At 46.8% G+C, this 13211-nt stretch overlaps 1 long non-coding RNA gene across 6 annotated transcripts in view; it reads left to right on the forward strand.

Annotated features, from left to right (window-relative positions):
• LOC133390142 (uncharacterized) overlaps window positions 1-13211 on the forward strand; it is a 124348-nt gene that overhangs the window by 57060 nt on the left and 54077 nt on the right. For 4 of the 6 annotated variants that reach the window (XR_009764311.1, XR_009764316.1, XR_009764315.1 and 1 more), the window contains exon 3: window positions 7461-7575. The exons of 1 other annotated variant lie outside the window; for it this stretch is intronic. This is a non-coding gene — a long non-coding RNA (uncharacterized LOC133390142). Of the gene's footprint in view, window positions 1-7457; window positions 7576-13211 lie in introns of all 6 variants that reach the window. One more of the 6 variants, XR_009764312.1, reaches the window with a different exon arrangement.

The raw sequence follows: 13211 nt of genomic DNA on the forward strand, positions 1-13211 counted from the left end.
TGTTTTCTCCTGGCGTTGCCCTCAAGTGCACCCTTTTTCTCCCATGTTTACTCCTGTGGGAGGATTATTTGGTGCATTCGGGGTTATAGGACCATAGGAAGCTGCCTTTTACTGAGTCAGACCATTGGGTCCATCAAGCTCAGTATTGTCCACACTGACTGGCAGCCGCTCTCCAGGGTTTCAGACAGGGGTCTACCTGAAGATGCTGGGGGTTGAACCTGGGACCTTCTGCGCACATGGCAGATGCACTGCCACTGAGCGACAGCCTTTCCTCAGCGCACAGAGGGGGACAACTTGTTTATCACCGCCGTTAGATGGCTTGTTCCCTCTCTGACAGATTTTCCCTCAGAAGGTGTAAGACACAGCTAAAGATGTGCTAGAATTTTGCCCAGTTCAGATCTGGTACCAAATTTTCCATTAATTTGCTTATTCTCTTATTATTGCAGATTGGATTTTTATGTAGCAATTTTCTGTGGCTATTGTTGAAAATGGATTTTTAAAAATAATAATCCCCCTCTAAAATATCAATATTTCCCTTCATTTATCGGTATTTCCTCTCAAAACATCGATATTAGTATCAATATTTTTAGGGAGGGGAAAACTTAGATCAGTAAAAGCAGCAGATAGCGGACAAAGAATGAACTAGAATCTATACTGGCCTGTTAGGTCGACAGAATGCATTCAAACTGGCACTGGTCAAGGGATCCCATCCCTGTGCACAAGCATAGAAACATATTGTGTTTATTTATTTTAATTTTATTTATTTGTTTCATTTTTAAACCGCCCATAGCGAATAGCTCTCTGGGCGGTGTACAAAAAGATTAAAATACAAAATATCATAATAAAATCAACCAAACATAATAAATACAAACAAGGAAAACAAAAATATAAAAGTTAAACACATTAAAATGCCTGGGAGCATAGCCAGGTCTTAACCTGGCGCCGAAAAGATAGAAGCGTAGGCGCCAGGCGTATTTCTTCGGGGAGGCTATTCCACAATTCGGGGGCCACTACAGAAAAGGCCCTAGATCGAGTAACTGTCGTCCGGGCTTCCTGATGAGTTGGTACCCGGAGGAGGGCCTTAGTTGCTGAGCGAAGTGATCGGGTAGGTTCATAGCGGGAGAGGCATTCCACAAGATATTGCGGTCCCACGCCGTGTAAGGCTTTATAGGTCATAACCAGCACCTTGAATCTGGCTCGGAAACAGATAGGTAGCCAGTGCAAATGAGCCAGAACAGGTGTTATATGTGCTGACCGGCTGGTCCTCGTCAGCAGTCTGGCTGCTGCATTTTGCACTAGCTGAAGTTTCCGAACTGTCTTCAAGGGCAGCCCTACGTAGAGCGCATTACAGTAATCCAGCCTAGAAGTTACCAGAGCATGAACAACTGAGGCGAGGTCATCCCTGTCTAGATAGGGTCGTAGCTGGGCTACCAACCGAAGATGGTAGAACGCATTCCTTGCCACCGAGGCCACTTGCGCCTCAAGAGACAGGGAAGGATCGAGAAGCACCCCCAGACTACGAACCTGTTCCTTCAAGGGGAGTGTAACCCCATCTAGAACAGGGTAAACATCCACCATCTGTACAGGGAAGGCACTCACCAACAGTGTCTCAGTCTTGTCTGGATTGAGTCTCAGTTTATTAGCTCTCATCCAGTCCATTATCGCGGTCAGGCAATGGTTCAGCACATCCACAGACTCACCTGTAGAAGATGAAAAGGAGAAATAGAGCTGCGTGTCATCAGCGTACTGGTGGCAACGCACTCCAAAACTCCTGATGACGGCACCCAGAGGCTGCATGTAGATGTTAAAAAGCATGGGGGACAAAACCGACCCCTGAGGGACTCCACAATGGAGAGTCCAAGGTGTCGAGCAATGTTCCCCAAGTACTACCTTCTGGCGACAATCCGCCAAGTAGGAGCGGAACCACTGCCAAGCAGTGCCTCCAACTCCCAACTCCGCGAGTCTCCCCAGAAGGATACCATGGTCGATGGTATCAAACGCCGCTGAGAGATCAAGGAGAATCAACAGAGTCACATTCCCTCTGTCCCTCTCCCGACAAAGGTCATCGTACAGGGCGACCAAGGCTGTTTCAGTGCCAAAACCAGGCCTAAAACCGGATTGAAACGGATCCAGATAATCGGTCTCATCCAAGAGCGCCTGGAGCTGACCGGCAACCACCCACTCCAGAACCTTGCCCAAAAAGGGGACATTCGCCACCGGTCTATAGTTGTTCAAGTTATCTGGGTCTAAGGAAGGTTTCTTTAAAAGAGGTCTTACTACTGCCTCCTTGAGGCTACTAGGGACTACTCCCTCACTCAAGGGGGCATTTATCACTTCCTTAGCCCAGCCGGTGGTACCAGTCCTACTAGCCTTCACTAGCCAAGATGGACAAGGATCTAGTGCAGACGTTGTCGCCCGCACCATTCCAAGCACCTTGTCCACTTCCTCAAGCTGCACCAACTGAAACTCATCCAATAATAAAGGACAAGACCGTGTTCTGGACACTTCAGTGGATTTGTCTGTCATAACATCAGAGTCTAGGTCCCTACGGATGCATGCGATTTTATTTTGGAAGTGCCCTGCAATGTCATTACAGCAAGCTTCAGATGTTTCAATGGTATCTTGAGGACCTGAACGTAAAAGTCCTCTTACAACCCTAAACAGCTCTGCTGGGCGGCAAAGAGATGTCCTAATAGAAGCAGCGAAGTAAGACTTCTTCGCCGCCCTTACCGCTTTTATATACGACTTAGTGGAGGCACTTACCAAAGCATAATTGCATCTGTCTGGAGTTCGTCTCCATCTGCACTCCAGCCTCCTTCTCTCTTGCTTCATCGCTCTCAGCTCCGGGGTATACCACGGAGCTGTATGAGCTCTGCAATGAAGAGGGCGCGCGGGAGCGATCGTGTCAATAGCCCGGGTCATCTCCATATTCCACAGTTCGACCAAGGCCTCGACAGGAGTGCCAGTACTATCAGCCGGAAAAACTCCCAGAGCCCTCTGAAAACCAATAGGATCCATGAGTCTCCGAGAGCGGACCAACTTAATAGGTCCTCCACCCTTGCAGAGGGAAAGAGTCGTCGTAAGCCTAAAACTCAACAGGCGATGATCTGTCCATGACAATGGGGTAGATGAAAAACACCCCACCTCCAGATCACCATCTCCATGACCAGTGGCGAAAATCAAATCAAGAGTGTGACCCGACACATGCGTTGGGCCAGTAACAAATTGAGACAGCCCCATGGTTATCATGGAGGCCATGAAGTCCTGAGCCGCCCCAGATAAGATAGCCTCGGCATGAACGTTGATATCCCCCAACACCACAAGTGTTCAGTGGTGTAGTCGTCTGGGGTCTCGAGGGTGTGTGTTAGGCCCTTTACTTTTTTGGGAGCAGGGTCCCACTAGGGTCCCTATGTCTCCAGAGTACTACAAGCCAATCAGCATGAAAGGGGAGAGTGTTAGCCACTGAGAAGAGTCTTCTAACATGCTTCCTTTCCTGCTGATTGGAGCCAATCAGAGTGAAAGGAGGTGAGTCAGCCACTGAGAAGACTCTACTCAGCAGCTAACACTCTCCCCTTTCATGCTTGTTGGCTCCTAAGGACATCTGTTGTTGTGGGAGGAGGCATTAACAAGGCTGGCATTCTCAACTCACGGCAAGAAAAGGGGATGGCATGGCTGTGACTATCACGAAGGGACCCTGCACTTCTGAACTTGCCACTACACTACTGATTGTGCCCCATACGGGTCTTAGCAATATACAAGCCCAGAAAAGTCCTGCCAGTCTTAATCACAGCTATTTTGCCACTTACTGTATAACAAGCCGTCCCCACTTGTGAATGAGGCCAGAGGCTGGCCCCCTGCAACGCAGATACTGCTAGACTAGGTTTATGTATCTGACCCCTTCCTCCAAGGAGCACTGAGACACCCACATGCCTTCTTTGTTCTTACAACTGTCCTGAGAGGTAGTTCACACCAAGAGAGGGTAGGGTTGCCAAGTGTCCGGTTTTCATCTGGAGACTCCAGTTTTTGCGGGTTCTCTCTGGGTCTCTGGGTGAGTCACCTTAATCTCCGGACTCTTAGCTTTCATTTTATAAAAAAAATGAAGTTTCTAGGTGGTCTGCTTCAAAAGATATAAACCAAAATGTCAACCGCCCTCCAGCGCAACTTCGGTTAGTTGCTCTAGTTTCTGCTCTAATCCCTGACCATTCTGGTTTTTAGCCAATAAGTGAAGTCAGGGTTGTGACAGACAATAGCAAGAGGTAAACCTCATTTCAGTTTAGGGTTGCCAGGTTCAGAGCCTGATCCTGATCCTGTATCTTTAGGAGAAGAGAAAGTCAGCCGAGTGCAGGTGCTCTTGCAACTCTGTAATGGGAAAAACCACAAGGTGGAATTCTCCCTTTCCCCTGAGCAACTTTTAAACATACAGAAGTCCTTTTGGTTGCCAGGCCCAGCCTCCAAGAGGTCTTCTGTATCTTTAACAGTTATGCAGGGGGAAGGGAGAATTCCACCTTGTGGTTTTTCCCATTACAGGGTTGCAAGAACACCTGCACTTGGCTGACTTTCTCTTCTCCTAAAGATACAGGATCAGTCTCAGGCCCTGAAGCTGGCAACCCCAGAGGGGATCTAGAAGCTAGTGTACTGGACAAAGGTAGAATTCACATTTATTACGTTGCCTGTTTTTGCCCCTGGTGCCTTCCACCATTGGCATGTGGGCCCTGGCAGATTGCCTGGAAGAGAATGTAACCCTCGGGTTGAAAAAAGTTCCTCATCCATGCTTTAAACATCACACCACACTACGCCAGCCTTGTCCATGGAGTAGCAAAGCCCTCTCTCTTAGAGTCTCTGTGTACGCGTACGCGTGTGTGCATGTGTGTTCAATAGGAAAAGTATTTGTGTCCCTATGAATTCCTGTTTCTCAAACATAAGGGTACGGAAGCACCCATATAGTTTAGTAGCGGAGTACTTTGCTTTGCTTGCAGAGAGCAGGTTTCCATGGCAATGGAGCCCTTGATGGAGTTGTAATGTGCTGTACGCATCTTGTTTCCACCTCCTTTATTTGCCATTAATCAGGAACGCCGACTTTGCCAGGAAGGCCTCTCTTTGCATGCGCTGGTGGCAGTTTTCATAGAATTTCATTATCTCTCCCACACACTCACACACTTCTTTTCTCCCCTCCTCATCAGTGGTGCCCAAGTAGGTTTCAGTATTGATGCTTAAGTGTTAATGCAGCATCCAAAACAGTGCAGCCTAATTGAAATTCCCTCCCTCCTTTTGTCTTTTTTTGTGTTAAATGAGATACTTAAGGATTCTGCAAGCGTTTTTCAAGAAAAGGGAAAAATCTCTGCAAACCGTTTGCATACTGAGCACCCAGCTGCTGATGCCAGCAAATGTTTATATCCCATTTCACACGCTGGGAAGGCAAATTGAGGTCCAGTTTCCCAACACGTATATCAAAATAATATTTATTTATACTGCCAGCCATGCCCTCAAAACACTTGCACCCTTGCATAACGGAATGCACGTATAAGGAGAGCCCATTCTGGCATAAGTTTTCCAATTCTTCACAAGGCAGTGGGGTCCCTTTCAAATGGAAGATGCCATGATGGAACCGATCCCTCATTAGGCTGCGATGCTTGCAGTTTGTCAGATTGAGCATAATTCAGGGCCACTTTACATGCCAAAATGATGAGACTCTAGACTATTGCTGTTTTCAGGTGGGATACAAATCACATAGCAGCAAATCCAGGTCACGCAATTGCATTTGAATGGGAGGTCTTGCACAACAAACCCATGGGCAGCCAGATTCTTTCAGCAGCGGGGTGACATGTTGGCGATACCCTGCCCCAGTGAGCAGTCTCGCCGCCGCATTTGCACCAGCTGCAGCTTCCAGACCAACCTCAAGGGCTTTTACTATGCATAGTAAAGCATTTACTATGCTTTTGGGCATGGGAGGGTCCAAAATAGTGCCCCCAACAGCATGGTGCTGACATATGAGCAAACTGCCTAACCATATGTTTACATGGCCAGGTGCCACGGATACTTGCATGCGAACAGCCTGAGCCACACACACACGGCAGAGCATAAAGGGCTACTCTTCCACTATTGGTGGGGAGGAGGAAATGACATCAGACCAATGAGAGAGGAAACTGGCCAGCCACTCTTGCCAGTGCAGATGCTCCACTGGACACAACAGGGAAGGAGTAGAGAGAACAACTCCCATCCATTCTTCCCACTGACCCAGTGCAAAGGAAATAGATCTCATCAGAGAGGGAGCAAAAGACGAGTCAGTGTAGCAGAAGAGGCAGCTGAACCCACTGCTTAGGCAATAAATCAGAGCTTGGAAAAGTTACTTTTTTAAACTACAACTCCCATCAGCCCAATCCAGTGGCCATGCTGGCTGGGGCTGATGGGAGTTGTAGCTCAAAAAAGTAACTTTTCCAAGCTCTGCAATAAATAGGGGTGTCGCAACAAGCAACAACAGAAATGGGAGTGGAAATTGTCCATGTTCACATCTTTGCCTCATGTCCGGAACTAAATCAATCCAGCAAATATGATTGATACTGTATGTAGCTGATTACATTCCCTTCTGCTCCAAGTTTGCATTGTATTTCCATCACGTTGAAATGAATGGAGTAGGATCATAGAATTTATGTGGTTCGTTACATAAATTACACAGTGTTGCCACTGTGGACAGCGAGATACATGATGTCAGTTTGGGCAGAAGATGAACAGCAGAGGAACAGAAACAGTGCTGCATGTGTTGAATATAAGGCAGAATGGAAAATGATGCCTTCTTACATGCCTAGTGATGAATTTTGTCCCCCAGTCCATCTCTGGAGGGGAGGGGCGCCGACTGGCCTCAGCCATCGAGTTGGGACTATGACACTCTGTGACATTTCCAAAACAGTAGGGAAGGCAATTGTCACACTTATTCAAGCCACTTTCATTTGCAACAGTGCATTAAATGAGGATGGAGTCAAATGTTTCACACTCAGAGCAGAGCAATCACATGATTCTTTCACCACATGGAAAAGCTGATCCCAAGTGTGTGCTCCACCTACATACATGTCATGCCAGTTTGGCCCTGTGATTCGAATGTCGTTGCAGGAACCTGACTGTCTATATGCACAGCTGGGCCATAAGAGGAGATGCTTTGCATGCAGAAGGTTCCAGGTTCAGTTCCTAGCTGGGAAAGGCTCCCTGTCTGAAACCCTAAAGAGCTGCTGGTGGTCTGTCATGTCCCCTCCGCTTTGTTGCCTTTCCCCCTTAAACTTAAAAGTCCCTGGGCAGTGTTCAGCCAAATAATTGCACAAGCAGAACCTGTATTGGGGATATCTCTATATGTTTGTTTACCATGATGTATGATGTAACTTCCTTAAAGGGTGGGGTTATTTACCTTCTCTTCCTCCTCCTTTGTCTGGGGATATTGAGATCTCTGCATATTCTCCATTCACCTCTAGCAGAGCCAGCATGGCAGATGCTCTTCCAGGAGCATCATCACCAAAGACTAAAATGGCCTAAGACTCCTACTTTTCATCTAAGCTAGAGCCTATGTTTCCTGACCTGAACATATGAAAGGTCGTGAGTAAACCTTCTTTATATTTTTTACCTAAGAAGATTGTCTCTGTCGTTATTTGTGTCTGAGGGAAAGGTGGGCTGGTTGATTCTCAAAAGCCGCTGTTGTTACTAAATACTTCTGCTAAGGAATAGGACTACATACTGTTCCTATTTCATTTTTTAACCAAACAGGTCCCCCCCCCAACCTGTGCCATCCCCAAATCTGCTCCAGAAGGTTGGGGAAAACCCCAAAACAAATTTAAGAGGTATGCGAAGGGAGGGGGGAAAGTCCCCTTGCACAAGTGGAAGTCATTCTGCTCACACAGGAAGTAAGCGCTACTTTAACACTAAAGTTAGCACTACTTTGAATACAACCCCTTGACGCTTTTGCCTTTCCTTGTTAGGAAGGTGCTGCAATGCACTGATCGTTCTGCCCCCCCTGTACCTTTTCAGAATGCCTCACCGCACCGTCAGTAGCATCCTCCCCCGTGCTTCTGTGTGAATAAATATTCTTAAAAGTGCCTCTTTGATTTGAAAGAAGGCAAGGCCAAAGCTGTGGCTCTCATGAAAATGGAGCAGACAGGCTCCCCTGTGCCTGGAAGCTTTGGGTTCACAGCCGCCTTCCATCAGTTTGTAACCCGGTACTGTGCTGTGTGCACAGTTTGGGAATTAGTGGTAGAGGCTGATGAGTCACTGTTTGCAGGCTGGGCTGATGTGAAACAGCCCTAGTCATCGCTGTTACTTGATGCTCAAGCAGCAAACAATTACCTATTCAACTCATAACTTTTTGTTTGACAGCGCTGTCTCTTTTTTTAGATATATATACTTTTGAAAATTGTTATTTAAAAAAAAGAAAAACCACAAGCTTATTTTAACAAGGCGCACTTAGAGGCACTTTCGTTTCAAAGAGAAGTTGAGATTTGTTTTCTGCAAGATGGACGAGGGGAAAGATCAACTGTCAAAAAGCGCTACATGTGCAATTGTGTGTTGTCTGTTGATGCATTGTGTTATGTATTGGGCATATTTGCTGAGATGTGTGTACCCTGAACTAAAAATATTAATGTTCTGCAGCAATTACACCAACAAACCTACAAAAATGTAATTCTCCATCTTTGGAGATAGCAGCTGTTGCCACCACTCACTATATGCTCAGAGACACTTGTTACCAAATTATTCCAAGTTACATAGGAAGTGGATTGGACTGTGAAAGACCAACCCAAATAGTGTTTGAATTTTTACAAATTTGTAGGACAGTCCAATATCTCAGACAGGAGGTCAGGTCTCCTGCTCCCCCAGTACATTCACTATAGCTGCCCAATTTCCCTGCTTTTTAAAGTTTGATAGAAATATCTGTGGGCTATAGGTATGTTCTTAAACTGTAAGGTTTTTTGCCTATTAGTGAATTTCTCTGCTTTTTAATCTGGGAGGAAAGAAATGGAATCCTGTGCAAGTTTGCTGAGAATGGATTGATCATTTGCATGCTTATTGAGTTCAGTCTGATTTACCCTCCTGCAATCATGCTTAGGATAGGTGAAAGTGACCACAGGGGAGGGGGAGGGGAGCAGGAAGGAGGGGGAGGAGGAGGGCAGGTTTGATAATTTGCATATTTATTGAGTTCAGTGGGATTTACTCCCCCGTGCAATTATGGTTAGGGTAGGTAAAACTGACCATGGGGAGGGAAGCCAGGAGTGGGCAGGGAAGGAGGAGGAAGGAAGAGGGGAGGAGAGGAGGAAGGGAGAGAAGAGGGGAAGGAGAAGAAAGGCAGGTCTGATCATTTGCATGCTTATTGAGTTCAGTGGGATTTACTCCCATGCAGTCATAGCTAGGATAGGTAAAACTGACCATAGGGGAGGAAGAGGGGGAGGGGAAAGTAGAGGGAAGGAGGAAGCGGGGGAGAGGGGAGCAGAAGGAGGGGGAGGGGGAAGGAGGGGAGGGGGAAGGGGTGAAGGAAGGGGGAGGGAAAGGGCAAAAGGGAGGTGATGGGAGGGAGGAGGAGGGGAGGTCAGGTTTGATCATTTGCATGCTTATTGAGTTCAGTGGGATTTACTCCTGTGAAATCATGCTTAGGATATGTAAAACTGACCATAGGGGAGGGGAGGCAGAGGGGAGGGGAAGGAGGGGGAGGGGAAGGAGGAGATGGGGAGGGGAAGGGAGGGATAAAAGAAGAGGGAGGGAAAGCACAAGAGGGAGGGGATTGGAGGGAGGAGGAGGGGAGGGCAGATTTGATCATTTGCATGCTTTTTGAGTGCAGTGGGATTTACTCCTGTGCAATCATGCTTAGGATAGTTGAAACTGATCTGGGGGACGGAGGGGGGGAGAGGAGGGCAGGAAGGGAAGGGGGAGGGAGGGGGGAGGGGAGGAGATTGGGTGGGTGGGCGGGCACTGGGCAGAAGGGAATTCCCTTTCCATTCTAAAAGGAAAACTTTGTGAACAGTATCATTCTTTTTCAGGGTTTCCCCCACCTTTTTATTCTACAGCAGGCACATGTAGCCTCCCACCCAAATTTAAACCAGAGCTGCCCCTGGCCACATCCACACCAGACCTTTATTTCACTTTGGACAGTCATGGCTTCTCCCAAAGAATCCTGGGAAGTGTAGTTAGTGAAGGGTGCTGAGAGTTGCTAGGAGACGCCCTGTTCCCCTCACAGACCTTCGACTGTTGAACCACTCTGGCCTCTGGAGCTCTGTCAGGGGAATAGGAGTCTTCTCTCAGCACCCTTCACAAACTACACTTCCCAGAATTCTTTGGGGGAAGCCATGACTGTCTAAAGTGAAATAAAAGTCTGGCATGGGTGTGGCCCCCTGTTTAGCCAAGCCCAGCAGCTCTGCATCTGGCTTTTAGAACACTGAAAGTTGGAAGAACACTGAAAGCATGCCTGGTGTTATCATTGAGTTCAATGCTAAATTTCTTAAATTAATTAAAAATCAGCCAGGGATTTTTTAAACTTTTAAACTGCAGAGGATGAAGGTCAGAGCATGGGGAAAGGTCAGTAATAGGATTACAGGTACTCTGTGAACATGGCTGATTTTTAATTAATTTCAACAAATTATGTCTGGTCTGGTTTTTCTCTCTTTTTACTCTTTGAACTCTCAATTCTCTCTGACCGTTTTGTGTATCACCATTAAAAATTAGGGGGTTGTTAAGCAAGTGTTTCTGAGTTCAGGACTATACGTTTCATAAGGTCTTGTTTTGAAATGAGCTCATGGGAAGTATCAGAATGGCATGGAGGGTATTTTCAATTTAACACTGCGGAATGTGAAAAATCCATGCTGACTATAGTATACAGCCACTCTTGTGGCTATATAATTCTTATACTGCATGCTTTGGGGCAAAGGTTCTGGGATACGATCCAGAGAAGTTGGTGTTAACACAACATTGTGTGCGCACAGCTCTGCTTCCTTGTTGGTCTGTGTGTGGAGGCACCCCTTTTTGTTATGCAGTCTTTCTTTGCCCATCCATATGTAGCAGACCTCTGACGATTTCTGAGTTTACATGGCGTGATAATTCACATGCAAAAACCTGCTTCCACCAACAGATAATATTTTATAGCCCAAGGTTAGTCAGCCCTCAGTTTTGTAGTCTCTACTTGAGGTTTTTGTTCTGCTAGAACCCTGAGATCCCATCAGCTGGGAAGGACTAGAGCTGAGCGATAGAGCATCTGCTTTGCATGCAGAAGGTCCCAGCTTCAGTCCTGGGGTGGGGGGAAGTAACCCACACGCGCCTGCTCTAGAATAGGGCAAGCGTGGGATATTAAGAGCAGCAGCTTCAGTGTTGTTATGTGTGGTGGGCGCTCACTTTGGATGTGTAGAATGCAGGACTTGTATAGGGTGGGGAGCAGGGATTTCATGGTGGTGGCTCCCTTGCTGTGGAACTCGTTTCACCAAGAAATATGGCAGGCGCATCCTTCTACTCTGTTTGCTGGCAAGTTAGAATCATATAGAACCGTAGAATTGGAAGGGGCCTATAAGGCCACCGAGTCCAACCCCCTGCTTACTGCAGGAATCCACATTAAACCATATCTGGCATAGAAGTTAATGCATTAATTCTGGAAAGTTAAAAAAAGTTCCAGGCTATGGTCTGAAGGCACATGAGGCCACCACCTTGCTGAAGGTAAGCAGGTCTGGGTTTGGTCAATGCCTGGATGGGAGACCACCTGGGAGCCAACCACATGTATGCCGCTTTTTGTTCCACGGTGAAAGAAAGGTAGGGTATAAATGTAACAAATAAATAAATAATAACAATAATAATAAAGAATAGCTGCTTGGCTGCTGATCTTTTTCTTTCTTCATACAGTATCTTGTTGCTACTGCAACCAAACTGCTGTGGGTTTTAAGTGTTGCTTTCTTGCAGAGAGACATTGCTTAAAATTCTTTGTTTCTCCTGTGTATTGTGTACTAAATAGTGTACTTCCATAGGCCACATCTCTCCTTGGCTCTCCTTCACACCCCTGAGCATTTTTGCCTAGCTCGAATGTTCCCCTGACCTCTTGATAACACCTCTTGCTTGTCTGGGTGGAGGGTAGAAAGGGGCATGTAAGTAACGGTAAAATTTATATTTGTTGTTCCACCAACTTTTGCCTCCGGCCCTGCCCACTATGGGCGTGCGGCCCTCAGAAGGTCACCCAGAAGCGAATATAGCCCTCAGGCTGAAAACAGTTCCCCGCTCCTGAGTTAAGAGGATAAACCCACTTAAGGCCAGTCCTCTTGACATCTTGGTTTGCACTTGACGCAAGCCATGCATTGTTTGCAACTAGGCAGTCTGTGAGCTGCGCTTCCCACAGCTCTCTGTGAAAGTACAAAGGCTTCTGGGATATCAGTGTGGTCTGCAGACTCCTGCTTTCTTGAAGGCTTCCAGAGAGCAGAAGCCCAGCCCTGTCTCCTTGGCTTCCTCAACTTAAACCTGAAATGGTGCCCTTTGCTAGGATCATCGTTGTGCATGTTTGAATAGAAGGCTTTGCCCAATGCCTGAATTGTTCCAGGAGCAAGGCAGGAATGCATGTAAATGGATGCCTCACCAAAATAGCAGCAGATTGAGTGGGAACAGGGTTTGAAATGCAAAGCAGGGCCGTAGCTGGGGTGAGGGGGTGGGGAGAGAGAAGGGAGAGTTTGGCTGTGCATCCTGCCTCAGAATTACCTATTAGCATTTCATCCTTATAATCCTCAAATTGCAGCTAAAGAATTTAGGATGGGTCTGCAGGGAGCCATCAACTTTCCAACTGTCGAGGATAACATATTATATTAATTTGATTTAGAACTGGCTTGTACTATTTGCGTATTCAGGTGATCAGAGAAAAGCAATTAAGTACTTAGCCTTTCAATCTGGAAAAGTACAGTGCTGTTCTGTCAGAAACATTTGCCTTGATACACTTGGATTTTCTTAAGCGGGATTGTGTGCACTCTGCACAATGCTTCACCTCCCCAAATCAAAGCTGTGTGCCAAGATATCCCACATTCTTGTCCAAAGTGAAGGATCCTGTCACCTGGTTAAGGATGCCTCCAGACTGTCACTATTGTATGGGAGGCATCCAAGCACATACTATAAATGTAGGGGCCCAACTGCACTATATGTTTAAAGCAGTATTATACCACTTTAAACAGCCACGGCTTCCCCCAAAGGATCCTGGGAACTGTGGTTTGTTAAGCGGGGTGAGAGTTGTT

This window comes from Rhineura floridana, chromosome 8, assembly GCF_030035675.1.
Source record: "Rhineura floridana isolate rRhiFlo1 chromosome 8, rRhiFlo1.hap2, whole genome shotgun sequence".
NCBI lineage: Eukaryota > Metazoa > Chordata > Lepidosauria > Squamata > Rhineuridae > Rhineura > Rhineura floridana.